General features: G+C 34.3%; 1 protein-coding gene across 2 annotated transcripts in view; it reads right to left on the bottom strand.

The window, feature by feature from the left end:
* The window catches only part of PXDNL (peroxidasin like), a 538497-nt gene that overhangs the window by 251767 nt on the left and 263488 nt on the right, over positions 1-23242 (bottom strand). The gene's annotated exons all lie outside the window — the stretch shown is intronic.

The raw sequence follows: 23242 nt of genomic DNA, 5'->3' as shown, positions 1-23242 counted from the left end.
TTTTTTTTTCGAGTTTCTGAAGTCTAACCATGAATGCCTAAGGGGGTCATCTATGGACCTCAGATTTTAGATCCCTTGACCTAGAAGTTAGTTATATTCCCCATTCTACTTCAAGAAAAACCAGCTTTTTTAATGGCACTCTTAAACATAGTCTTTCTTAAATCAATTGTATCAGTAGAATGACACATTGAGAATGTGATTAAAAAGAAAAAAAAGTTTAACATGCCAAACATAACTAATGTATTAAAAGTTATCAAGGATTTAAACACTCATATATATAATTCTACCCATATTAGATAAAGATGATCTTTTTTCTACCAAAAAGAAGCGGATTCATATGAGAGGAGCTGACCTTACCCCATGCTTTTAGTATCCTCTTTAATTAGCACTTCACAAACAGTTTTGGTTAGAGAATATTTCTGGGCTTAAAACACAGTAAAGAAACCCATAAATGATATTTCCAGGAGATTTGGATGTGAGGAATACCCTTAGGATAAAGGGGGGAGGATAGGGTAGAAAAATTTTGGAACAAAATAAAAGAAATTAAGCCTTCTTTAATTCTCTCTAAGTAGTTGCACATAAATACTTACACATTTTGTTTTGTTTTGTTTTGCTTTTGTCAAGAGGCTATCTGAACTTGCAATTTCATTGTTATGGAGAACTAATTAAGATCTACCAATGTAGATCAGCAAATATACTGCATAACAGTAATATTAAGAAAGGTTTCCTGTAACATTCAAAGTTTAAATGACTTGTCCAGGATCACACAGCCAATATGTATAACCAACCCAATTTGACTATACTCAGGATTACATATAGGAGAACTTATTGCTGAATCATCATCTCTGACTGCAAACTCATCATGTCCAAGATTAGAACACAGCTTAATTACCAAAATCCAATTATTCCTCTCAAGTTTTCCACTTCTATTAATGACGATCTTTCTATTAATCCGGTTTCATTAGCTCTTCCACTTTGGGTTGCCCAGTTCATTTTAAATACCATTAATTATTAGGATTTTATTATTTATATCAAGGCTAAATTTTCTTTTTGGTAATTCCCATTTATTTTTCTTGGTTCTTCCTTCTGGGGAGAAAAAGAACATTGTACATAGCAGCCTTTCAGGGAGCTATAATGTCCTTTATAGGGAACCTGCTTAGCTTTCCAGTCTTATTTTGCATTATTATGTTTAAAATACTCTTCATTCTGATGGACGTAGCTCTCTTCAACAATGAGATGAACCAAATCAGTTCCAATAGAACAGTAAAGAATTAAACCAGCTACACCCAGCAAAAGCTACACTCTGGGAAATGAGTATGAACTACTACATAGAATTCCCAATCCCTCTATTTTTGTCCGCCTGCATTTTTTATTTCCTTCACAGGTTAATTGTACACTATTTCAAAGTCCAATTCTTTTTGTACAACAAAATAACTGTATGGACATGTATATACATACACACACACACACACACACACACATATATATATATATATATATATATATATATATAGTATTTAACATATACTTCTTTAACATATTTAACATGTATTGGTCAACCTGCCATCTGGGGAAAGGGTGGGGAGAAGGAGGGGAAAAATGGAACAAAAGATTTTACAACTGCCAATGCTGAAAAATTACCCATGCATATGTCTTGTAAATAAAAAGCTATAATAAAAAAAAAAAATACTCTTCATTTAAGTCAAATCAAGTTGGTTCCCATTTATAAGATCCATCAGCCAGATCATGCTCACTAATTTCAGGTGTACTTGACTTCTCTAGTCTGAACATTCCCAGATCCTTCAGCTATTCTTTATATGGCTTCTGATGAAAGATCTTTCACTCTTCCATATTTGTCCTCCTCTGGGTGCTTTTTAACTTAACAATGGCTTTTCTAAATTGTGGTGTTTCAAATATTCATATAATATTTCAGATGTTAGCATCCTAGACCAGAGCAGGACTAGCTATAAAAATTCTTTAAAGTATAAAATTCTCAGTCAAGCATTTTAAGAATGCTATAACATATGTTCTGCTTAGCTTTCCAGTCTTATTTTGTATTATTCTGTTTAAAATAGTCTTCATTTTAATCAAATCTAGCTGTTTCCCATTTATAAAATCCATTATCCAAATCATGCTCACTAACTGCAAATGTACTAGATCTTTTTTCTCTTGTCCCCTCTATAGTATTCACTTGGTAATCTCATCCGGCCCCATGGGTTCAACTATTTCTGTACAGATTATTACCAGATCTATATATACAGGCCTAATCTCTCCATTCCCATATCATCAACTGCCTTTTGGACATCTCAAAATATATATCCTGAAGGCATTTCAACCTCAACATATCCAAAACGGAATTCATTGTCTTCCCAAACTCTTCTTTTCTGAACTTCTCTATTGTTGAGGAATATGCTAATCTCCCACTAAACCAGGCTTTGTAAGTGGATGTTGTCCTTAGTTCCTCATTCACATTCTCCCCACATATACATAATCTGTTGCCATCTTGTCCCTTCTATTGTCACAATTTCTCTTGCATACATTCTCTTATCTCTACATGCAACCACCACCCTGGTGCAAGACCTCATCTCTTCACGCACTGACTGCTATAATACAATTGGGGTTAGCTTCAAGTCCCTCTCTATTTTATTTCATTCTTCACTCACTGGCCAAAATAATTTTTTTTAAGGATTTCTGTCTGTCTGTCTGTCTGTCTGTCTCTGTCTCTCTCTGTCTCTCTCTCTCTCTCTCTCTCTCTCTCTCTCACACACACACACACACACACACACACACACCCCTCTCAATAAGCTCCAGGGGCTATTACCTTCAAAAGTCAAACATAAAATCCTCTATTTAGCATTTAAAGCCCTTTATCATCTAACCCTTCCTATCATTTTCAGTGTTTTTACACTTTAGTCCCCTCTATGTCCTCTATGACCCAGATATACTAGTCTACTTATAATTCCTCCAACATGACACTCCAACTCCCACCTTGAACTTTTATATAGACTGTAGCCCACACCCATAATACTTTCCCTTCTCTCCCTTAATTTCTGGTTTTCTTTAAGACTCAGATTAAATCTCATCATCTATAGAAGGCCTTTCCTTTCCTCCCTCCCCCCCCCCGCCCCCATCACTATGGTTTTCTCTTTAAGATTTCTTTCCATTTTTGACACATGCATATTCTGTGTGTAAAATTTATTCTATTCCATTAGAACATGAACTCTTTGAGGGCCATGATACCAAGTGTAGTGTCTGTCACATAATAAGTGCTTAATAATTTGCTGACAGTTTGAATGACAAGACTCCATATACCACCTCTGTGTCTTTACACAAGTACATCCCTGCACTGGGAACACATGTCTTTGTTGTCTCTATATCTATGGAAAATGGTCTAAAAATAGACTGTTTTCACTTAAAATACAGCTTAGGTGTTAAATGAGTAAATAAGGTATAAAATAAGGGGATTTGACAAAATGACTTTGAAAATCCTTTCCAGCCCAAGATCTATGATCCTATAAAGGATCTTATGATCCTAGATGACCCTATTCTGAAGGACTTTATAACAGTGTTGTTAATATTTCTATTGGGTACCTGTCTAATCTACTTACATTTGTTTAATTTGTTTATTATATAATGCTTAAAAATAAGATAGACTGAGTTACAAAATCCAGAACATGATCAATTTATTAACAAAGTACAAATTTAACAATAAATAAGACCTCAGTTTACCCAGGAAAGTAAAGACCCCAAAATGAGGACAGCTCTCAATCACAGGTAGAAGAAAATAGAAGTGGATAGAAATTGTGAATGAGGACTAGCTAAAATTTCCCCTTTCCTGTATTGAAAAGATGTTCATTGTTTGAATCCAACTGCATCTGTAAGGACAGAGATAGTAAACCAAATTTCTTTGCCTAATAAACCAGATATCCTTGAAGAATAGCTTGGGAGTATAAAGATACAAGACCAGATTTCCCTAGTGTCCACCTGCATTCATCAGGGTAACAGATTTCCTTGACATAAAAACAGAACGGTGATTAGCAGAAGAACTAATTTCTAAACTTAACTTATTACAGACCAACTAAATTTCTGAATTGAGGTCAGAGACAAAGAATCATGGTATAGCCCATTACAAAACAAAATCAGTTAGCTTTAAATAGCTTCATTTTTAAAAGAGACAAAATTGAAAATATTCAATTGCAGTTCTTGTGTTGCTTTCTTTTATTAATGTTTGAATTTATTTTAACTTGACCCTCTGTGGTACATATGCGTAACATTTAGAGTCTACTCTCAAAAAGTATCAAAGGGGATAGTGTCCTTAAATTTTTATTACTTAAAAATAAGTCTCAGTGGAATATTCTTAAATATACCTTATATAGTTACAGTAATGATATGTTTCTCAGCCAAATATAGTTCATCTTTTTAAATTTTTCCATCTATTGGTAGGTATTAATATGATTAATTACTCTTTCTTTCAAATCCATTAAGTATGGATCCTCAGGCCATCTAATAAACAGAGAAAGCTGACTTTACCATTTTATAAACTCAAAATTCAATTCAAGTGTAGATATCAAAGGATATCTATACTTCAGTTAAGGAATATAAACCTTTCTAGCAGGCAAAAAGTTTACAAATGCTAAACTCCTTCTTTTAAAAAATTTAATTTGCTATCAAGCTGAGCTAAAGTTCTCCTAAGTCCAAGTATGTCTTTCCACTGCAATTCCCAGTGTTAATCAGCTCCTCTTCAACAATGATTTTTTTTAAAGGACTCATAAAATATTGATTAGTTGTTAGGTTTATCAGTAGCACCTCTCTATTCCTTTCTTAAAAAGTCTCCCCATGACTTAACCCAATATAAGTTTGATATTACAAATAAACAGATATTGAATGTTCTCTAATCTATTTTCATTAAAGATTATCTTCTAACCTCCCTACACTCTAGTTATTTCTGCGATACAGTACTAGAAGCTATGAATCTGTTTCATGTTTTCCTTTCATTCTTTATTCATCTTGGACATAAGGTGAAAAGTAATTGCCAGAGATGTCGACTCTAAGGATACAACTATGGCAGATTTTCCTCAAAACAGCCAAGAACTTATTTCTTCCCTTATAAATATTTATGCTCTTTTGGTGAGGATTAAATTTATTTTAATCTAATCAAAGCACTTTCATGCATTTAGTATTGAGACATCACCCAAGTCACGCTGACACGAGAATATTCCATAGAAATATTTTCCCATAGTAGAGATAAGACCAACCCCCAAAAGATTTTAAAGAATCCTAGAACATAAAATCTTGGATTTAAAAATTAAATTACATGTGATACTGTAAGAGGGGAAACAAGTACTCATATTTTCCTAGAAAAGAATATTTATTAAATTACAGCTTCAAAATTCCTTCTCTGGTGAACTGAATTTTAAAAAGTATATTTAGCTTGTGCCAAGGACAATTCTTATTTTAGTTCTTTTTGATAAGGTCTTGAGAAAAGGCCTTTCAGTATGTCAAACATACAGCATCTGTTTTCCCTCATGAGCCTTCATCATTGCTCATCAACTATGAAGATTAACAGCATAAACATTAGGAGGAACATGGCCATCAATTTGTTGTCTATTGGCATATGCAGGTAAGTCAAGCCCTTGGAGAATTTTTATAAAACCTTTAGATTTTCCAGTAAAATTAATTGTCTCACATAATAGAAATGAATTTTTTTTCAAAAATATTCAGAGAGACATAGAAATTAAAGTTGGACACAAAAGGAAAGAAAAACAAAGAGCAGTCAGCCAATAACTATTTTCATAGAATGCAGATGCACTTTGTTTGGGGATTTTTTTTCTTGCAATATTATTTTGTGGTAACAAAGACTAAAGCCAGTAAGGACTCATGTTGACTCCTAATATCACTGGCTTAAGAAACATGTTTGTGGGCCTCCAAGGGAACAAAGGTTGAGTGGTCATTTAGGTCCTGCTCATGATTTCTATTATTGATGACATTATTCTATTCATTGTTTATATTTATATAACTCCTGGTTGTCCCTATTTTGATCTTCTCTAATCTTGGTTCAAAAAACTAAACTTTATCATTTTATAGGCCAGGTTCCTTTCATCAAACTCTTCATGGACATTTATGTAAACCAAGTACCAGAGTTATTAGTGTACTTATCTATTCTTTCTACCCGAAGCACTTAGGAGGCAAGGACATTGATATATCTTTATATCCCTTAAAGGATATCTACCACACTGTCATTCACACAAGACGTTTTTTATAATCTGTAAAGCTAAACTGAGTATCTTAATTCTGTTTGTTAGCACCCTCCAGCCATCCAATCTCTCTGGTTATTTTTATATTTCTATATAAAACTAACTCAAAACAGAATTTGGTGTTTCTATAGCCAGAATATCATAGTGCTAGAAAAGGGATCAGGAGATACCATGAATAATACAGTTTTTAGTTCATCTAAAAACATTAGCTTAGTTTCTGGTATTTTGAATTCAATGCTTTTGTATAATATATGATAGCTGGATGTATACCTTGAAGAACTGAATGGTTATTAATCTTAATGTTCTTACCACAAACAAAGCCAAAAGAAAAAAAAAAATGTGTTTCAGTGAAATTATGTTTTACAGGTTCTACCATGGGGTAGAAGCAAAGAATATAGTTCTTGGGAAAACAGGATTGCATATTTCAAGCTAGAAAAGAACTTAAAAATCATTTAGTTTACTGTTGTTCAGTTCTTTTAGTCATGTCCAACTCTCTGGAGAACACATTTGGGATTTTTGTGGCAAAGATAATGTGGGGTAGTTTGCCATTTCCTCCTCCAGCTTATTTCACAGATGAAGAAACAGAAGCAAACAGGGTTAAATAATTTGTTCACACAGTCACTAGGTGTCTGAGGCCAGCTTTGAACTCAGGGAGATGAAGCTGCCCTTCTGTAGATCACTACATATGAAAATTTTGAGATACCCATAGAGAAAGTAAATTCATTAAAGTTACACAAGTAATATGGTAGAGAGCATGGATTTGAAACTAGGTCCTAAGTCCTCAAATTCAGTTCATTGTCTACTACTGAATACCACCTCTGAAAGTTGGTGCAACTGGTTTTATCATTTACCAAAAGACAAAAAGAAATGTAATTTAACAAGCTATTTTGTCATCTTATATTGTAGTCCTCGTGATAAGTACTTGCGAAAAGACTATAATACAAATAACTAGAGCATATGCACCATTGTGTAGATTAGAGGGAAAAAGGACAAATAAATCCTATGAAGAATTCAATAATACTTTTTAAATTTTAGCACAACTTGGACACCTAGTTGTTTCAATGTAGTAATGAAGGGAATAAATGAAGATGAAGAAAGTTTTCAAAGATATTTTTCAGGAAGTAAGAATGAGGAAGCCAGGTGACTCAGGACACTGCACCTAGAGTTAAGAAAATCTAAGTTAAAAGTCTGCCTCAGACTGAAGCATACCTCTTTCACTTTATTTTCCTTGACTTTTTTTTGGCAACATGGCTAATATGGAAATGTTTTTTCACAACTCCATGTAGATAATTCATATCATGCTACTTGTCTTCTCAATAGAAAAGGGGGAGCTGAAGGTAAAAGCAAATTTGCAACTCAAAATGTAAAAAAATGAAAAAATAAATGAGTGAATAAATTTCTAAAATTTAAAAAAATAGCAACAAACCTGCCTCAAGCAACAGTAGTGTGACCCTTGGCAAGGTACTTAACCTCTGTCTGCCTCAGTTCTCTCTTCTATAAAATGGGGAATGTACTAAACTAGAAACTCCTGATTAATCCTGTTTGATCATATGATATAACAATATAATATCAATATGACAGAAAGCAGAAAACTGATCATATCTTGGTCATTGATCACCTTTTGTCTTTCTGTGAACTTCCTTCAATCACAGGAGCCTCTGATCTCACTTTGCCTTTAACAAGACTACAAAACACATGTACCTTCATATGCAAAGACCATGTGCTCAGTCGGAGGAAACTGTTTCAACCCATCCCTCAGCTACACAAATATATTTTTTAATTGTTCACAAGAGAATTTCCTCCCATGATTTAATCTCCCAAAGAAGCAGTGAGGTGTAATGGAAAGAACATTGGGTTCAGTTGGAATCAAGAGGCCTTGGTTTTGAGTTCTAGGCTCTGCCATTTCATAGTTATATGACCTTTAAAACATCATTTCTCCTTCTGGGCCTTTGTTTTTTAATCTATAAAATGAAAATTATAGATGAATTGAGCTCTATGACCTCTCCTCCCCATAAAGTTCTATTCTTTGTTGCTGCATTTTAAATATCTAACAAATTTTAAAAATTATTTCAACATTAAATGTCTTCATTTAGATCCTACTGAATATCATTTGGAAACCTATAAAATACTACATGAAGAAGAATTTTCTTGTCCTCTCCCCAACTAAGATCTAAAAAAGTTAGATAAAGAAAATTATATTTCTTTCTTAATTTGAGGGGCAGGGAAATATTTTTCATTTCTTCTGAAATAAGGCAGAAGTCTATCCAAGGAATAAGAGCTTTACAATTCTGAGAGTTCATATGTAAATAGCTTTATACCACATGTCTTTCCATTTTCTAATACTGAAAGCTGGAAAAACCAGAAAAGAGAAATGCAAGGAGAATCACATCTTTACTAACAACACTAGTCATCTGTATCAATAAAATTAAAGGAACAATAGTCATTAGGAAATTTTATTCAAGGAGGTAACAATCACATTTAAAAAGCAAAAAAAAAAAAAAAAAAAAGAAAAAAAATTTTAATGAAATAAGCAAGTGAAGAAAGATGAAATCTATCCCAAAGGTGATATTTCCCAAGCCAATTTGCAAAATATGTATTTCTAAATGCTCTTGCTTCTTGCTAGGTGATATTCATAGAATTAAACCTTAGGTACAATTTTTTTTTCCTTCTAGTTCTCTTCTGTCCTTTCCAGATGCCAAATATTTGTATACCACTCGTAACTTATTTAGTTAGATATTAATTAGGATAAATTTTCCCTTATTCAAAAATAGATCATGAAGTCAGAAGAAGGAATATATAAGTAGAATAAATTAGTCCATTCAAACTCACAGACAAAAAAAATCTGAAAATTGTTAAGATCCTCCAGAGGTTACTTATTTCCAGTCCTCCTTCTAGACAGAACTGTGCAAAAACCCTTCAGAATGACAGGCCTAACTGCTGTTTTCCTTTATTATTAATAAGAAGGACTCTCCATAATTCTATCATTCCTGTAAGTCCTTGCCTGCCTCCCTTACTTGACTCAGGTTTGCCTGCAATGCTCTTTTTTGTTCTGTCTACCAATCCAAAGCTGAGAATCATTATAACTGAATGGTTCCTTCTTACAGAAAACCTTCCCAAACATTCCTAGCTTCAAACTTTCTCTTGACTCTGAAAGGTCAAGAGCATGTACTCTGTATGTGCTATATAATTCTATCCTGCATTTTCTGATACTTCTTATCTGGGTGACCCTAATAAAGTCTACAAGCATTTATAGTTGTCAACCTCTTTTAGTCTGTTTTCTTATCTATAAAATTGGGTTAATAATAGCACTAACCATATGTGAGAACCAAATTAGGTAATCTGTAAAGCACTTTACAAATTTTATATAAATATCATATTATATATATATATATATATATACATATATATATACCATGCTATTTAAATGTTATCTATTATTACTCTTGTTGCTGCTATTGTTGTAATTAATATTAATAGTAATTTGCCACATTCCCTTCTGTTGCTTCCTGTGTCCTATTTTCTCAAATAGATTATAATTTCTTTGAGGGTGGGGATCAAATGTTGCCTTTCTGAATCCTAATGCTGTTTACCCACCATGAACGGTTCCTTCTTACAGAAAACCTTCCTTCAAACTTTCTCTTGACTCTGAAAGGTCAAGAGCATATACTCTGTATGTGCTATATAATTCTATCCTTGCATTTTCTGATACTTCTTATCTGGGTGGGTGACCCTAGTAAAGTCTACAAGCATTTATAGTTGTCAACCTTTTTTAGTCTGTTTTCTTATCTATAAAATTGGGTTAATAATAGCACTAACCACACAGGATTGTTGTGAGAACCAAATTAGGTAACCTATAGAGCACTTTACAAATTTTATATAAATATCATATTATATATGTATATATATAATGCCATGCTACGTAAATGTTATCTATTATTACTCTTATTGCTGCTATTGTTATAATTAATATTAATAGTAATTTGCCTCATTCCCTTCTGTTGCTTCCCATGTCCTATTTTCTCAAATAGATTATAATTTCTTTGAGGGTAGGGATCAAATCTTGCCTTTCTGAATCCTAATGCTGTTTACCCACCATAAACTTAGACATCAGAGCCAAAAGTAGGAATGTTTACAACTAGGACAAGTTCTATAAATAATGTGTCACCCAAACAGCATAAATAATGTTCTCTGGCAGTAGGCAGAGATAAAGATCTTGGAACCCTGACATACAGTCACTGGTACTAAGAGATTGGGAATTTTCTCCACCACCATCAAATAGTTTCTACTTTTAACTAATTATCCCAAAATCATAATTCAAAGATGAGATGATCTATGGCTGGTGTGAAGTATATGCCCTCTCTACACTGCACTTACTGAGCACAAAGCCTAATTGTCATCTCTATAATGCTAAAGGTTTGTAAATGTCATCAATATGTTCTTAATTCAGTGTCTCTCTTGATTCAGAGCCTTGGGACCAAGCCGTCATCACCTACTCTATTTGTACTTCCTCAAGGACTAGAACTGTTGTAGAACACTCTCAAATGAGGAAACTCCTTCTACTGAAGAAGATTTCCACTTTCTCTGATATTTATAGTCTCTTGTTATAGTAGATACAGATGTAAAAAACACATACACACACATACATATATATACATACACATATATATATGTGTGTGTGTTTCATGTATGGTATATGCATACACACATAAATATAGATATATCTGAGAATCATTTCACCTCCATCATTACCTGAGTAAGGAAAAGGCTATAAAGCCAGAACCTGAATGGTGTAGAGATGGGAAAAGGCTCAAACTGTGTCTCCCTTAAAAGCAACTTCTCGATGGCTTCAAGCTGCATTTTTATAGCTTCCTGATCACCTAAGGCCAAAAAAGGTCTCATTTAAGTAATGAAGTCAGGCTCTACTGACTAAATGCTTTTCCTTCTGGAGATGGGAGATGGAGACTGGGAATAGGAGGGGCATGTCTATGTAAACTAAGTAGAACTGCATCCTTGCTACATATACTTGTTATATTATGGTTAATTAAACTTTCTTTTATTAAATGTTAAATGACTTGTAAGTGCTTCCTTTCATTCCGACACTGCAACTGAACTAACCAGGCACATCGGGTCGGCCCTCTATTCACTAAGCCAGAGCTACTCAGTAAATATGTAATAAACAATTGATTAATGCTCTCTTACTTATGTAGGACTATGGGGTTTTTTTTAAATACAGAAGTACAAAAGACTATTAAATGCCTCTGAGTTTTCCATGCCTTGCACATTTTAATTATAGAATATGCATCTTCCTGGGGCTAATTTTCACTGGACCAAAACCACCATTAAATTGTACTAACATGCTGCCAAGTGTTCAACAAAACACATCTTTTCCTAACACAAATTCATTCCTTAGTGCCTCTCCACTGCACCCACCAAATACTAAATATCTTCTGATCCAAAACATATAATTTATTTTCCTTTAGGCAAAAACAAAATAAAAAAAAATCTACAACAAACTGTGCTTTCAGCTTCACAAGGAAAAGTACAATTGTTAGGAGGGTGCCCTCTGGAATATTAGTTCACTTAAGGTTAGTTGGATTTTAGAACTGAAATAACACTAAGACCTAAAAGTAAAATTTTTCCTTTTATGTGTTCAATAAGAGACTAACTATAAAAGTACTTGTGTAAAATATACATTTTAATTTCTGCCCAAGATTTTATTGACTTCTGTCAAATATCATGAAATGTATTTTAATTCCACAATCAAATGTGTTCTTTCAGAAATATTATGGCATTTTTTCCTATGATTTTTATATTATCACTCATAAACTACTACCATTTTTAAGAAAGTAAAGTTGAATAGCTTTCTAGAAGATGAAATGAACAACATTAGATGAAACCATGTAAGCTAACTTCCCAATTGAAAATCAGCTCATAACCATCAAGAGACACCAATTTGAGAAAGAAGCTAGGTATAAAGGCTCAGGAGCCTCACCTCCTCACCATCTATCTAAGAAATCATAGGAGAGACTGAGATCCTTGATTCACTTCATCAAAAAAAATATGGCCAGCAGCATCAACTGAATGCTTCTTTTCCCACACTAAGGAGTCTGAATATCAATAAGCCCCAGGAGTTTTCTCCAACATGAAAAAGTATCAATTCTCAAAACTTGAACTGAACCTCAGGTCTAGGACTCCCTACTATCTTTCTATACTAGTTTTGGAATGCCTTTCATCAGGTCTTCACTGCACCTGCTCTGTTTCCATCATCCCCTCTTGCTTTTCTTAAATAAGAAAACTTGTTCTAGTTTGTTTCTGCTGACTATCTTGTGTCCCTGTCTTGTAATGCTTCATCCTTCTTTGGATTGGCTTTGGAATTCAAAACCTAACCTCAAACAGCATTAAGGCACCTGGCTAAACATCTGCAGTTCAATTACTGAGATAGTAACAGAATTTATAAGAAGATTGATCCAATTGGTTGCTGACAGAAATACCCAGATATCAAAATGATCAGTTCTATTATCTAGTCTACCTTCACAATCAAATCAGATTGTTGGGACAGTTTGCCTTTATTGACATAAATATAAATTTTTATTGGGTCAGATAGAATCAGGTATATATAATCCAAATATCTCTCACCAACAAATACATCAATTTGATATAATTTAAGAACTTACTGTAAATCGTATTCTGTGCTTCATAATGAGATGAATAAAGTGAGAAAGAGAGAACAAAAGGGATTGTGAGGGAAAACATGGGAAAAGAAAAGGAGAAAAATCAGGGGGATAATGGAAAGGGAAAAAAAAGAAAGGGAGGCTAAGAAGGCATAATAAATGGAAAATAAGAAGAACAGATAAGGGAAATGGAAGTTCTTTGATAGGGATAAAGTGCCAACAGCTCTCTTCATTAGAGAGAAGAGGACTATGTAGATTTGAATTGGTTCACCAATGGGTCAATATGTAGAAGGAAAAGAATTTAACCAGTATGGATGTGATGGCCTGAGAAAGAAATGGACCTTGGGAGCTTGTTCTAGCAGGGGAGCACAGCAACCCATATACCCTTGATGGAAGAATGATAATGCCTCTATTTGGAAGGTTGTCCCCTTTGATCAAGCTCACAGCTTTGGGAGGGATGCACATAGATCAATAAGGGAGGGAGGGGACACCCGCCTAGCCAGCCATATCAGCCAAATCAACCCTGGCGATCAACGGGGTGACATGTTGCAGCTAGATCACCTTCACATCTGACCTGAGAAACAAATGAAGGGTAAAAAAGATTGAAAGTTAAGAGGATGAAGAAAGGTTTTATGATTTGCTAGGCAGAAGAAAGGGTTGAATGACAAAAAATTGATCAAATAAACTAATTTCAGAGTAATGAATAAAGGAAGTTCAGAGTAATGATAATGGAAATGGTGCATTTGTGTGATGAGGTCAAGGGTATTTTTATATGTGGCTAAATAGATTGAAGAAATGAGTAAATATAGGAACTGAGAGATTAGCACATTTAAGAAATTTCCAATGTGTATATTAAAGTCTTCTATGAGAACAGAATTTGAGGAGGAGAGAAAGAATATAAGCAAGTCACTGAATTAGTTGAGGAAGAAAAATAGAATGTTTTGCAGGTAGATAGACAATAGCCACCAGAAACATGATCAGGTAATAAAATGGTCGATTGAACTTTGAAGGAAGTTACTGAGTATCCAGACTTAGATCATATTTGTATGTAAGTTATTTTGCCTCTTAACTGAACTTTCTCCAAAGTTACTAGTGATCTCTTAATTGCCACATCTAATGGCCTTTTCTCACTCCTCATCCTTCTTGACCTCTCTGAAGTCTTTGATATTGTTGATAAACCTCTTATTCTTGATATTCTATTCTCCCTATGTTTTCATGGCACTGCTCTGTCCTAGTTCTCTTTCTATATGTCTGACCATCAGTCCAGCTTCTTTTGTTGGCTCTTGATGGAAATTATGTTCATTAACCACAGGTATTCCCTAGGCTCTCAGTATTGGGCTTTCTTCTTGTCTTCTATGTTATCTATTTCACTTGGTAGTCTCATCAATTAGCATAGATTCAACCATTACTTACATGCCAATGTTTCTTAGATTTATGTATCTAGTCCTAATCTCTTTCCTGATCTAACATCTCAAACTGTGTATCCTATAAACATCTTTAATTCTATATATTCAAAACTGAACTCTGCAATCACCTCTTGTTTACCCTGTATATATTAGCACATAACTACACATTGTTCCACAGACCATACACAAACACACATACAAAGAGAGCCCACATTAGAATGAGTGCCTTCAGAGCAAGAAATGTGTTTTGCCTTTCTTTATATCCTTAGCACTTATCCAATAGTATAACTCACAAAGTAAGTACTTAATGTTTGTTGACTGATTGACTGAATATATAACACAATATTTATAACATCCCTTTTGCTGTAGCAAAACATTGGAAACAAAATAGATGCCCAGTAATTGGGGAATTGCTAAATAAACTGTGGTACATTAAGATAGTGGAAACAATCAATGTGAAGAATATGAAGAAAGATGGGAAGATTTATATGAATTGATTAAAAGTGAAGCAAGCAGAGCAATATAAACAATGACTATAATGATATGAAAGAAACAAAAACAAAATGAAACTGAATGCTCTGTAACTATAATAAATAAGCTTGGCCCTGAAGAAAAGAAAGCAAATATTCTTCCCTTTTTTTAGCTTGGGGAGCAGGATGATATATACATTTGGGAATATTAAATATATTCTCAGGTTCAATTAATGTGTTAACTGGTTTTACTGAACCACTTTTTATTGCCTCTCTTTTTTATTTTTTATTCCAAAGAATGGTCTTCCAAAATAAGTTCAAGAAAAGATCATATTAAGAAATGAAAGTGATTTAAAGAAACAAAAGATCAATTATTTTTAATCACACCAATGCTTGACTCTTCTAGAATACTGAGATTATTAAATTGTTGATGATGACCATTGTATTGTTTGTCAACATAGCAATTCTTGATTTCTTTTGAAATTATAGACAAGAAATTAAAAAGAAGGCAATTCTATGGCACTTTGGGCCAGCTTTTGGATCTGTATTGTTTGGCTATTTGCTGGGGGGGGGGAGTGGTTTCCATCTAATTTCTCAGCCTCAGTTTCTCCATTTATAAAACAAAAGGAATAATTACGGGGATCAAATAAGATATTTGTAACATGCTTTATAGACCTTAATAACCTATATACAAACTAGCTATTATTATTACTATATTATTTATTAGAATTTTTAGTCTGGTTTATTTATTTCCCAAAGCTTTTAATACTAGCCTATATGTTCTTTACATTAATGAGAGCAGATGACTGTAGAGAGAGTTCTGTAGGCTAAAAGAGTTAGTTCAGTTTCAATCAAACTACAGTTATACATTTTCATTATTTTCTTTAACAAAATTTATATATAGATATGATAAATTCTTCTCTTTCTGATCCCATGCTCTTACAATCAATTTCAAAATAATCCCTCAGGAAATACCATTGCAAGAGTGATAATGCTTGTTCACTTCTGTTTTGGCAACATTCTGGCTAATTTTCTCTTTACATTGTCCTTAACATTCTTCTTTTTAAAATAATGATCTTTAAAAAGAAAAATTAAAAAAAAAAGAAAATGAGGCAGTCTCTTTCAAATTTCACTCTTGTTGGTATTAAGACTAATGGAAAGGGCTTTTAATCAAATTAACTAATTAACTGAATTAATTTCCTTAAAATGATCTGGAAAAAAAATGAAGTGAGGTAAAAATTAAGTGAAAATTACTATAATAGAAAAAAATACAAGTCAGGATACTTGGGTTCTAGTCCTGGCCATACCATTATTATATTAATTAGTATGTTCCCTACGAATCAACTTTTGGACCTCTTCTCCTTTCTCTAGATTTATTAAGTTCTTATTTTCCATTCCTTAAGCCTTCTTAGCCTCCCTTTTTTTTCTTTCCTCTATCCCCCTGGTTTTTCTCCTCTTGTTTTCTTGATTTATATCTTCATTTATTTTATTCATTCTAATAACAGATTCTCTCTAATTCCTTAACATATTATCCCTATCAAAGAATTTCCATTTCTCTTATCTGTTCACCACCTTTGTCATTATTTCTTTTTTTTTTTTTTTTTTCAGTTCTTGGCTACGTCTTTTTTTTTTTTTTTTAATTTAATAGCCTTTTATTTACAGGTTATATGCATGGGTAACTTTACAGCATTAACAATTGCCAAACCTCTTGTTCCAATTTTTCACCTCTTACCCCCCCACCCCCTCCTCCAGATGGCAGGATGACCAGTAGATGTTAAATATATTAAAATATAAATTAGATACACAATAAGTATACATGACCAAAATGTTATTTTGCTGTACAAAAAGAATCAGACTCTGAAATATTGTACAATTAGCTTGTGAAGGAAATAAAAAGTGCAGGTGGGCATAAATATAGGGATTGGGAATTCAATGTAATGGTTTTTTGTCATCTCCCAGAGTTCTTTCTCTGGGTGTAGCTGGTTCAGTTCATCACTGCTCCATTGGAAATGATTTAGTTGATCTCATTGCTGAGGATGGCCAGGTCCATCAGAACTGGTCATCATATAGTATTGTTGTTGAAGTATATAATGATTTCCTGGTCCTGCTCATTTCACTCAGCATCAGTTCGTGTAAGTCTCTCCAGGCCTTTCTGAAATCATCCTGTTGGTCATTTCTTACAGAACAATAATATTCCATAATATTCATATACCACAATTTATTCAGCCATTCTCCAACTGATGGGCATCCATTCAGTTTCCAATTTCTAGCCACTACAAAAAGGGCTGCCATAAACATTCGTGCACATACAGGTCCCTTTCCCTTCTTTATAATTTCTTTGGGATATAAGCCCAGTAGTAACACTGCTGGATCAAAGGGTATGCACAGTTTGATAACTTTTTGAGCATAGTTCCAAACTACTCTCCAGAATGGTTGGATTCGTTCACAACTCCACCAACAGATTGTGTATTTTAAGATCAGCACGAGACAGGAATTCAGGTTAGGGGAAAATCGTCAGTCTTTATTCTCAGTGAAGAAGGATCGGAGGTGGAAGAGAATCGGCGATAGCAATGTGTGCAGCTGAGTCAAGAAGCTAGCTCGACCAGCAGCCACACAACCAGCAGCTCGGAGTCTCGAACCCAGCCCAATCTCTCCCAGCTTGTCCCAGTTTTCCCACATCCCCTCCAACAATCATCATTATTTTTTCCTGTCATCTTAGCCAATCTGCTTTGTTATTATTTCAACAATTATGTTGATAAATAAAGAATTTAATCAGTATGGGGATGATGGCACTGGAGGAAATGGAAGGGAGAGCAATAAAAATGATTCACATTGTTAATAGTCAATAGTGACAGATTTGAGTAAAAGAAAGAAAACATCATAGAATCAACATGAAAATGTTTAACTTTCTATACAACCTAAAATGTCTCTAATAAAATTCTGTATTTTTATTGGTAAATATTCATATATCTCTGAATGTGAGGAAAAAATCAATGAGAAGGAAAAGGAAGAAAAAGCAAAAATAATATATAAACTATGGAACCAATCTTGGGATTACAGAGATTTTCAAGACTTAAAACTTTTAAATTATCTTTGCTGTGATCCGAGACAATTAGAGAAATATCACTAAATGCTGAGCCGTTTCAATGGTGCTTAGCAATGGAGATGTTTTCAGATCAGATGTCAGTTGTAACATAAGGACTAGTAACTGTGTATATACACACACATACACATACACAAACAAAATGTCTCATTGTGCTCAACTAATGCCAATCCTCAGTGTAAAGAGGCTGGAGAGCTAACTTTCAGGAGAATTATTATGATTCATTAAGTGTTTTGGAGGCATTGAAGAAAATACACATATATTCTGTTAATTGGTTCTCACTGACTAACCATATGATTAAGAAAAGACATTTATATTGACTATGTAGCTGGAATTTTAAACATGTTCAGGAAAGCCATAGTCATTTGCTTGGCTGCTGATTTGCACTGATGCTATCTGGAGAGAAGCAATCCTATAGGCAGAAAGGTCGTAGGCTTTCTACCAAGACCAGCATCTACTCCCTATGTAAAAGAGACCACAGCCCTTGTATTCTGCATTCCTTTTTGTCAGTCAGTCGAGAACCATATATTAAGTACCAACTATGGATCATATACTGGGGTTACAAAAAAAAAAAAAAGTAAAAGGCAGGTCCCAGCTCTCAAAAAACTCAAAATCTAATGAAAGAGAAAACATGTAACCAGTTTATGTACAAACAAGCTACATACTGAATAAATTTGAAATAATCAACAGTGAGAAGGCATTAGAATTACAGGAAATCATTAAAGGCTTCCTTTAGAACGTGAGATTTTTTAATGGGGACTTCAAGGAAGCCAGAGAAGGCAAGAGGTAAAGATGAGAAGGGAAAACATTCTAGACTTTTTGGTTTGGGACATACATACATCAAGACAGTAATATCCTTTAAATTGCTATCACTCACCAATGAACCACTTCGATGTTTGGAATTCCAAAATCCCCTTATCTGACCATAATCTATTGATTCTCTACTTCTGCTTCTGCTTTCCTTTACCAAACTCTGCTCCTCATTCACTAAACAAAAGTACAGAAAATGACACAACCATGTGAGTGAGTTCATTACAAATTTATGTTACACAATCTCAACCTACAGATACTGTTGGCAATCATACTATATACCTCCCTCATTATCTTACTATCCCATCCTCCACAGAAAAAAAATTCTGAACTTTCTCATCTTTCTTCAAATCTCCCATAGTTTCTCAAATTTCTTACCCTCTAGGCTAAGAACATCCTCTCATATTTTATAACAACAACAAAAAAAAAAATTAGGCCATTTGTCATGAGTTCCATCTCCCTCATCTAATATTACTCATATGACTTGTACCATTATTTTCTCTTTCATTCTGTCTTACGTGATTAAGTGACTTTACTCCTTATCAAGACCACTACTCCTTACCAAGGGTCTCTACTTATCCCATTATATCTCATCTCTCCAACAAATTGCCTCCTTTGTCATTCCCATTCTTTCACTTATTTTCATCTTTCCTTCTTCCCCTATCTATTTTCTCATTACTTACTGCCTACCAAAATGCTCACACACTTCCCTCATCATCAAAAAAATCATCACTTGATCTTTCCATCCCTGCTAACTACTATTCTAAACCTCTTCTGTCCTTTGTAGCTAAACTCCTTGAAAAGGTCATCTATAATAGGTAATTCCACTTTTTCTTCTCTCACTCTCTAACCCCTTAAAATCTGTCTTCCAACTTCATCATTCTTCCAAAACTGGTCTCTCCACAGTTAATACTAATCTCTCAATTGCCAAAGTCAATGGCTTTTTGATAGTCCTCATTCTTTTCAACCTGACTGCAGCCTTTTATTCTGCTCATCACTTTTTTCTTCTTGATGCTCTCTTCTCTCTAGATTTCTGGGACATCGATCTCTCCTGATTCTTCTATCACACTACTCCTTCTCAATCTCCTCATGCAGATCATGCCCTCTAAATCATAGTGTCCAAAAGAATTTTTGTCCTGCATCCACTTTTCTTTTCCCTCCATATAATTTTATTTGGTGATTTTTATCAGCTTCAGTGAATTGAAATGTCATCTCAAATTCTCAAATATTGATTCCCAAATATATCCCAGCCTGAATTCTCTGCTGACATCCAATCTTGCATCTCCAACTTCCTTTTAGACACTTCCAACTAAAAGTGCAATTCAGTTCACTTGTTTTTCAGTAGTGTCTAACACAGGGGTCCTCAAACTTTTTAAATAGGGGACCAGTTCACTGTCCCTCAGACTGTTGGAGGGCCAGACTATAGTAAAAACAAAAACTTTGTTTTGTGGGCCTTTAAATAAAGAAACTTCATAACCGGGGTGAGGGGGATAAACATCCTCAGCTGCTGCATCTGGCCGCAGGCCATAGTTTGAGGACCCTATGACTCTGAGTTTCATGACTCCATTTGGGTTTTGCTTGGCAAAGACACTGGAGTAGTTTGCATTTCCTTCTCCAGTCATTTTACAAATTTTACAAAGCAAAAGTAGTTAAGTTACTTGTCTGGGGTCACACAGCTAATAAGTATCTGGGGTAGAAACTGATTTCAGGAACATGAATCTTCCTGACTCCAGACTTTTCACTCTTTCCACAGTGCCACCTACTTGCCCAAAGTATTGTGCCCTGTATCAAAACACCCAGTAAACATTTTAAACTCAATATAATAAAAACAAAACTCTTTCTCTTTTACCCTAAATCCTACTGTCCTCCTAAATTCTCTATTACTGTACAAGGTAATACCATCCTCAAATCTCTCAGGATTTTAACCCATGTGTCATTCAACCTCGCTGTCATCTTCTATATGCAATTTGGTTTCAGATCCTATTTATTGCACCTTTGCAATATCTCTTAAATATAACCTATTCTGTCCTCTGACATTGCTCCCACTCTGGACAGGCTTTCACTGTGTCATACCTGAATTACTATAATAGCCAGCCAGTGAATCTGCCTGATTCAAGTCTCTCCCTACTCTAACACTTCATTCAGTTACCAAAATGACAGGTCTTATCATGGCTTCCACTCCTACCCCACCCAATAAACTTTAGTGGCTCCCTATGAACTTCTGGAACAAATACTCAGTTTGGCAATCAAAGCCCTTCAGAACTTAATCCCCTCCTACCTTTCCAGTCTTTTTATACCATATTCCTTGCCATGCACTCAGTTCATCCTCCACTCAGCTGTAAATATGGCCTTCTTGCTGTTTCATAAACAAGACATTTCATCTCTCAGATTTAGGACTTTTCTCTGGCTGTCCTCCATGCCTGGAACAGTCTCTCTCCTCAATTCCATCTACTGGGTTCCCAATTTCCTTTAAATTTCAACTAAAATCCAAATTTCCAGAGGAAGCTTTTTCCAACCCCTCTTAATTTTAGTGCCTTCTATCTCTTAATTATTTTTGTATATCCTACATATAGCTTATATGAATGTTTTTGTCTACTTATTGTCTTCCCCATTAGATTGGGAGCTCAATTGCCTTTTGCCTTTTTTGTATCCCTCAGTACTTAGCTCATTGCCTGACACATGACAAGCATATACTGATATATTGAGTTAAAGATATGTACAGGATATCCAATGCTAGATGTACACTACACAGTTGATGACAGAATGAAATCCTGTTCTACGGTGAACTCTGTGATGACTCTCTAGCAAAAGCATAGGCAGTGACATCTTGTTCGTATCATCTGCTTTGCCACCACTGTACTTTGTTTATCCCCCCTCTCTGCCACCTCCACCAGATACATGTTTCTTTGTGTAAAGTATTCTCTTTGTTTCTAAGGTTGAAGGGAGGAAGCTTTATAACTTCTGTTCCTAATATGCCATTTGAGTAAATGGTAAGTAAAGTAAAGTAAAGTAAAGAAAGTAAACTTTCTAAACGTTAATTGGATCTGCTGGCTGATTGGTAAGAAGAAACATAACAGTTGAAGCTTATGAGTTATAGGGTTGAGAGCAATCAATGATAGGGTTATACCTAGAACCTCAAGTAATTAACCACCCTCTGTGTATTCCAAATGAGAATAAGCCTAAAGGGGGTATTGTATCACCTAAACTGAACAATGCCCATATTTCCACCTACAGAAACCTTTCTTTTCTTTCAGGCACATCTCAGGGATAACTTTCTCTATGAGGTACTCCCTGACAGTAATTGCGCCATCCCTTCCTCCTCAAAACTTTCAAAGCTTTCTATTTGACCTCTTCTATCATCATTTATAACATATATCGTATATTATTATAATAACTTTTCATCTTATTTTCATACATGTTCACTTCCCTTATTAGATTATAAATTCCTTGAAAGCATCAGCTATATCTTTGTCTTTTTGTCTCAAGTGATATTAGAAGTCCCATCCTTAGTAAATGCCCCAAAAATATTAGCTGAATTTCACTGAAATACTGTACAAAAGGAATACATTTAAGTACTAAGGCATTCTAAATATGACAAGGAAAGAAAAGACCACTCTGGACTTCTCAGTTGTAAAAGGCTTTCTGGAGATTAGTTTTGAGTTAGGTTTGGAAAGAGATAAAGGATATGGTTAGGTAGAAAATGGAGCCTATCTCAGATACATGCAATGCAGTATAAAAAGCCTTTAAGCTTACCAGAGTCAAGATGCATGTAAGGCACAACAATTGTATCAAAGTATCTGGGGGCGATATAAAGAATGAAGATGGTGAGCTATCTGTTTAAGGTCTTGTATACCAGCCTGAGGAGTTTGGGTTTGATATATCAAGCTGGAGAGTATTATAAATGACAAGGGTTTAAGGAAAATTTTAACATAAGATGAAGTGGAGCAAGAATGAATTACAGGAGGAAACTATTTTTAAGTTGCATTTTATGAGCTTTTAAATAACTTTTATTATAATAAAAACAATTGTATTTCACCCTCCAACATCATTTTAATTTCCTCTTGATATCCTTCCTTTTTTTTCATAGATCTTCCATGTAACAATATTCCAATCCAACATCCCAACAAGCAATTTGTGATAAGAAAATAAAATAAAATAAAAAATAAAACTAGAATTTTACTTTTTTAGTAAATGTGATCCCTTTCCAATATCAAAATATAAAACTACACTGGTAATCATTTTGACCTCCTTTTCCTTTTCTTTTTCAAGGAAGTTACAAGTGGGGAATATGGTTGTCTATAGTCATATTTTTAAGCTAAGTGATCCCAAAATTGGTTCATAGCCAGACTCAATAAAGTTGCTTCTTCCATTATGATCCTCATGATTAGAATGAAAGACTTGCAAGGATGATTGGGTCTTTTATACCTCTTTCTTTTTCATCTGTGTTTTTTGAAGTAGGCTTATCTACTGAGCTATGAAGGTAAAAATCTGACAATAACTATTCTGGTTTCTTTTCCTTTAATTTAAG

This window comes from Sarcophilus harrisii, chromosome 1 (assembly GCF_902635505.1).
Source record: "Sarcophilus harrisii chromosome 1, mSarHar1.11, whole genome shotgun sequence".
Classification (NCBI taxonomy): Eukaryota; Metazoa; Chordata; class Mammalia; order Dasyuromorphia; family Dasyuridae; genus Sarcophilus; species Sarcophilus harrisii.
This window is presented reverse-complemented; position numbering and strand designations above follow the sequence as displayed.